At 37.4% G+C, this 7,594-nt stretch overlaps 1 long non-coding RNA gene across 1 annotated transcript in view; it reads right to left on the reverse strand.

Moving 5' to 3' along the window:
• Positions 1-6,814, reverse strand: part of LOC141553634 (uncharacterized) — a 16,204-nt gene extending 9,390 nt beyond the window's left edge. The window contains exons 1-2 of the long non-coding RNA XR_012485559.1: positions 6,512-6,814; positions 1,293-1,484 (exon numbers count right to left, since the gene is read on the reverse strand). This is a non-coding gene — a long non-coding RNA (uncharacterized LOC141553634). The remainder of the gene's footprint in view (positions 1-1,292; positions 1,485-6,511) is intronic.
• Positions 6,815-7,594: the final 780 nt, after the last annotated feature.

The following is a 7,594-nucleotide window of genomic DNA, read 5'->3' on the forward strand; positions in this document are numbered from 1 at the left end:
AGAGAGAGAATTTGGAACTCAAAATTTAAAAAATATTAATATTAAAAATTGTTTTTACATGGGATTAGCAAAAAAATAAAATATTATTTAAAAATTCTATCCTTGGGTTATAATCTTAGTAGAGGTCTTTGGGCCAAAGGTACAAACAGTTTTTCAATTTTTATTGCCATATTTACAATAAGCTCTTCATAGATAATTGTGTCTCAATTTAGTAATTTTTATTTTGGTTTCTGATATAGAAAGTAATGAACACCTCTAAATTCCAAATGTACTTATAAGCTTGAAAATGAAGGCCACATGGTATATTGGAAAAAGTTCAAATCTGAAGGCAGAGAATCTGGATTCAAGTCTTATCTCTGTGGCATATCTTCTGTGTGATATTGATCAATTCATCATCAATTGAACCAACCAGTCAGCATTGTACCTGGCACTTTGTTAAATGCTGGGGATACAAAGACAAGAATGAACAGTCTCTGATTTAAAGGAACATGATATTAGTCTTCAGTTTCTTCATATATATGATACAAATATACATGCACATATATGCATACATATGCATATGTCTTAAAATTCCCACCATTAGGACAAGTAGACGGCACATTGCAGAAGAAATGATTTAAGTTCTGACTCTTCTATTATTTGTGGGACTTACCCATCTACAATGAGGGAACTGAATGGTGGATAATGGCATCCTTAGATAATGGTCACTAGATGATGATCACTAGAATCTTTTTCACTCTGACATCCTATTATTGTCATCATTCATATCTCCATCTCTATCTTTATATTTATCTATATGTTAGATAATTTAGATACCTATATGTGTGTGTGTGTGTGTGTGTATATTTATCTTAGACTTTTGTTCTCTCTCATTAATGGTAATAATGATAGCATTTTTTTTTACAAAACTTTAAGGTTCACAAAACCATAGGAGGGAGGCTTGGATGGTATTTATTACCCTAATTTTGTTTATGAGGAAATGGAGGCAGGCAGAGTTTAAGTGACTTGTCCAGGGGTCCAGGGCATACTCAGCTAACTAAGGGTTGTAGACCTATTTTGAACTCAAGTCTTGCTGACTCTAGTTCCACTGTTCTATCCAGCTGTTCCTTTAGTATATATGATCAGTTTGGTTTATTAGGGGATGAAATAAGGGACAAGGAAATTTTAGTGGTGGAAAGACACAGTAGAATCAATATTAACAGTAGCAATTTTCATGTGTATTGTGGTTTACAGTTTGTGAAACACTGTGTTTATAGCAACTCTGTAAGGCAGGTAGTATAACTATTTCTCACCTTCAGGAGAAGTGACATCAATAGCCAAATACAGAGTCTAGATGCAAAGCAGGATCTTCTCACTTCAAGTCCAAGACTTCTTCTGCTATGCATCTTCTTTGGTGAAGGATGATCTTGAGTGGCTGGGGAGATAGCATGAAGGATTCTGACCATGAAGGAGAGACTAGTTGACCAGCAGGGATAGGTTCATGTCTGTGTTCAGGTTGGAGGAAAGGAAACAAGCATTTATATTGTGCTTACTGTGTGCCCTGAGGACATTGCTAAGAGCTTTACAAATATCATTTCATTTAGTTCTCACAATGAACTGGGAGTTCAGGATTACTATTGTTTCTACTGTACATTTGAGGAAACTGAAGCAGACAGAAGTGAAGTGATTTGTTACAGATAGCAAATCCAATCTGAGGCTAGATTTGAACTCTGTTTTCTCCGACTCCACATTCAGTCCTCTCTCTACTGTGCCACCTCGCACCCTCTGAAAGTACTTAAGATAAATGTCCTCTTTTTCTTAATTAACTCAGGGATGTCCTCCTCTTCTGTCTTAGAGCTCACATAAACTCTGATCTCATTAGATGGCATGATTGGGATAGAATATAATTTTGGGGAGAATGTTCATTCTTATATCAGATATCAATTCTATATTTGCATATTCAGGAATCATAATCTTAGAGCTGAAAGGGATCTTGGGGGTCATCTGGTCACCTTTCATCTTCCCCATCATTTCGTGAATAAGGAAAATGAGGCTGAGAGAGAGAAAATGAGTTGGTGAGGTCACAGCCTGGTTCACCTCAGGCATTGTGTAGGGAAATTCATAAAACAATAGGATTTAGAGCTGGAAGGTGCTTTAGAGGGCATCTATTCCAATGCCCCTGTTTTATGGACAAGGCATCTGGGGCCCAGAGAGTTTCAGGGCCTTGCCCAGGTGTTGTGAGTGGTGGAGTGAGAACTCACTGAGCCAGGAACTCTGCAGGAATCACATAGGGCCGGGTCTGCTCCCATCATGGTAACTCTAATTCTAAATCTGATTCTATGCTGCCTACAGATATATGGCAAGTAAGGTTTTAAATCCAAGTCTTTATACTTGATATCTGGTACACTTTCCACCATTCCATATCAAGCCATACCAAACCAAACCAAGCCATACCATATCATACCATACCAAAGTATACTAAACCATAACATATACCAAGCTATACTAAATCATACTATACCAAACTACACCACACCATACCATGCCATACCAAAGTATACTAAACCATACCATACCATACCAAAGCATACTAAATCATACCATACCAAAGTATACTAAACCATACCATACCATACCAAAGCATACTAAATCATACCATACCAAAGTATACTAAACCATACCATACCATACCAAAGCATACTAAACCATACCATGCCATACCATACCAAAGTATACTAAACCATACCATACCATACCAAAGCATAGTAAACCATACCATACCAAAGTATACTAAACCATACCATACCATACCAAAGCATACTAAACCATACCATGCCATACCATACCAAAGTATACTAAACCATACCATACCAAAGCATACTAAACCATATCATACAAAAGTATACTAAACCATACCATACCATACCAAAGTATACTAAACCATACCATACCATACCAAAGTATACTAAACCATACCATACCATACCAAAGTATACTAAACCATACCATACCATACCAAAGCATACTAAACCATATCATACAAAAGTATACTAAACCATACCATACCATACCAAAGTATACTAAACCATACCATACCATACCAAAGTATACTAAACCATACCATACCATACCAAAGTATACTAAACCATACCATACCATACCAAAGCATACTAAACCATATCATACAAAAGTATACTAAACCATACCATACCATACCAAAGTATACTAAACCATACCATACCATACCAAAGTATACTAAACCATACCATACCAAAGTATACTAAACCATACCATACCAAAGAATACTAAACCATACCATACCATACCAAAGTATACTAAACCATACTATACCATACCAAAGTATACTAAACCATACCATACCATACCAAAGTATACTAAACCATACCATACCATACCAAAGTATACTAAACCATACCATACCATACCAAAGTATACTAAACCATACCATACCAAAGTATACTAACCCATACCATACCAAAGTATACTAAACCATACCATACTATACCATACCAAAGTATACTAAACCATACCATACCAAAGTATACTAACCCATACCATACCAAAGTATACTAAACCATACCATACCATACCAAAGTATACTAAACCATACCATACCATACCAAAGCATACTAAACCATATCATACAAAAGTATACTAAACCATACCATACCATACCAAAGTATACTAAACCATACCATACCATACCAAAGTATACTAAACCATACCATACCATACCAAAGTATACTAAACCATACCATACCATACCAAAGCATACTAAACCATATCATACAAAAGTATACTAAACCATACCATACCATACCAAAGTATACTAAACCATACCATACCATACCAAAGCATACTAAACCATACCATACCAAAGTATACTAACCCATACCATACCAAAGTATACTAAACCATACCATACTATACCATACCAAAGTATACTAAACCATACCATACCATACCAAAGTATACTAAACCATACCATACTATACCATACCAAAGTATACTAAACCATATCATACTATACCATACCAAAGTATACTAAACCATATCATACTATACCATACCAAAGTATACTAAACCATACCATACCATACCAAAGTATACTAAACCATATCATACTATACCATACCAAAGTATACTAAACCATACCATACCATACCAAAGTATACTAAACCATACCATACCATACCAAAGTATACTAAACCATACCATACCATACCAAAGTATACTAAACCATACCATACTATACCATACCAAAGTATACTAAACCATACCATACCAAAGCATACTAAACCATACCATACCAAAGTATACTAAACCATACCATACCAAAGCATACTAAACCATACCATACCATACCAAAGTATACCATACCATACCATACCATACCATACCATACCATACCATACCATACCATACCATACCAAAGCATACCAAACCATACCATACCATACCATACCATACCATACCATACCATACCATACCATACCATACCATACCATACCAAAGCATACCAAACCATACCATACCAAAGTATACTAAACCATACCATACCATACCAAAGTATACCATACCATACCATACCATACCATACCATACCATACCATACCAAAGCATACCAAACCATACCATACCATACCATACCATACCATACCATACCATACCATACCATACCATACCATACCATACCAAAGCATACCAAACCATACCATACCATACCATACCATACCATACCATACCATACCATACCATACCATACCATACCATACCATACCATACCAAAGTATACTAAACCATACCATACCATACCAAAGTATACCATACCATACCATACCATACCATACCATACCATACCATACCATACCAAAGCATACCAAACCATACCATACCATACCATACCATACCATACCATACCATACCATACCATACCATACCAAAGCATACCAAACCAAACCATACCATACCATACCATACCATACCATACCATACCATACCATACCATACCAAAGCATACCAAACCATACCATACCATACCATACCATACCATACCATACCATACCATACCATATCATACCAAAGTATACTAAACCATACCATACCAAAGCATACCATACCATACCATACCATACCATACCATACCATACCATACCATACCATACCATACCATACCATACCAAAGCATACCAAACCAAACCATACCATACCATACCATACCATACCAAACCAAACCATACCATACCATACCATACCATACCATACCATACCATACCATACCATACCATACCATACCATACCAAAGCATACCAAACCAAACCATACCATACCATACCATACCATACCATACCATACCATACCATACCATACCATACCATACCAAAGTATACTAAACCATACCATACCATACCATACCATACCATACCATACCATACCATACCATACCAAAGTATACTAAACCATACCATACCATACCATACCATACCATACCATACCATACCATACCATACCATACCATACCATACCAAAGTATACTAAACCATACCATACCATACCATACCATGCCATACCCTACTATACCAAAGTATACTAAACCATACCATACTATACCATACCAAAGTATACTAAACCATACCATACCATACCAAAGTATACTAAACCATACCATACCATGCCATTCCGCCTTTCTTAGAATTGAATCATGTTTTGTCAGTATTGTTAATCCACATGACTGACCTCTTTTATCCAGGAAGCATTTCTGCATGCCCCTCCTTGCTACAAGTAAAATGTAAAGTGGATCATTTCTTTTATCAGACATTTCTAGGGTGATGCTGATTCAGTGAGGAACTCCAATTGAATGCTCTATATTAGAGCCAGGGAAAGGCTGAATACGTTTTTTTCCAAGGAAGCCTGGAAGATTCCCTTGGAAGACCAATTTCTTTGAAATAGCTGAATACAATTAAACATCCTATATTAAACCTTGGCTTTAAAAAAGAGAGAAGGCATTTTCTCTCTGTCATCACCTAATTAAGCTCTGAGCTCTGACAGCCCAAGTACTTTATAGGAGAAAACATTTCAGCTTAAAGCCAGGCCCTTTGCTTGAGACAAGAAAGAGCATATTGGTGTCTTACTAGGGAAATAATTGTCAGACCCTCTCTTTTTCCCTGACCCCCACCCCTCAGAGGGTGACAGTTAAAAACCCCCAGCATTTCTGGATCTGACCTCCCATTAGTTAGCTTGGAGTTACTCCATCCAGAGAAAATTGACAGGGAATCTGCTTAGAAAGAATGAGGGTTCTTTAAATCTAGAGGGGCAGACTAGGCAGGGCTGGGGCAGAAAGGCCTCAGATACTCTTGCATAAAAGGCAAAGGGCCCAAATCTTCAGTGTGGGAAGAACTTCTGTTGATTCAGAATGAGAATCATGGGATTTTAGAATTGTAACAAACTTACCTTAGAGGTCACCTGGTCCAACCCCCCTTTTTGAAAAGCAAAGACTCAGAAAGTTCCTTACCCAAGGTCACACTAGTAGAAGCAGAAGAGCCAGAATTTAGAACTTTTCCTCTAATTCTAAATCCAGGGCCAATTCCACTGTAGTCTGCTGTGTCTTCCTGAGATGATTATAGACCCTATTCTGTTAAGCCTTTGGCTCCAGAGATTTTTTCAGGCTTCACTTTAGACTTTTGGGCTAAGAAAAATATCTGCTCTCCTGCACTGTTATCTGACTTCACCATGACTGATCCTGTATTTAATAACCAGACTTTGACTCTACATAACTCCGGGTCTGTATTATTGGCCAGCTGGCCCAGGTACAGAAGCAGTGTGAACCAATGGTTAAAATATGTGTAACTCTCTCCAAATAAATGTCTCCAATGAGTTTCATCATCACTATTATACACATGTTATGGTCACAGTTGGTGATCACCATTGAATGTAGGCCCAAGGTGCATCCAAATCTGTATGGGGACAGATAGGAAGGAAAAACAAAAGAGATAATTGTTACTTTTGGGAAACTTCCAATGTGATTGAGAAGTCAGGGTGACCAAATGTGAAATCAGCATGGGGACGTGAATGAAAACAGCAGTGAATGACTTGAGATCAGGGAGAAATGGAAAGGTCTTTTGTTATTTGCATAATTATATACTCTAAATGAATTTTGAGGGGATTTACGGAACTGGAGCTAGAATAGTCCAATTAGAGCTTTGCCTTAGGACACCAGATTTGGAGGTTCTTAGGTCAATTGCAGGACAGCTATGGGGCACAGTGGGTAGAATGCCTGGCCTGAGGTCAGGAAGATCCTTCTAAGTTCGAATCTGTCCTCAGACACTAGCTGGGTGATCTTGGGCAATTCCCCTAACTCTGTTTACTTTAGTTTCCTCATCTGTAAAATGAGCTGGAAGAGGAAATGGGAAACAATTCTCGTATTTTTGCTAAGAAAACCCCAATATGGAGTCAGGAAGAGTTGGCAAGATTGAACCTGAACCCCAGAAATATCAATTGTAGCCCTTCAATAGCTAAAAATAGCATCTAGTTAGCAGAAATCATTAGTTAACTTCAGAAGCTACCAGATGCTTCTTCCTACCTACCACCTGAAGCT

This window comes from Sminthopsis crassicaudata, chromosome 2, assembly GCF_048593235.1.
Source record: "Sminthopsis crassicaudata isolate SCR6 chromosome 2, ASM4859323v1, whole genome shotgun sequence".
Taxonomy (NCBI): domain Eukaryota; kingdom Metazoa; phylum Chordata; class Mammalia; order Dasyuromorphia; family Dasyuridae; genus Sminthopsis; species Sminthopsis crassicaudata.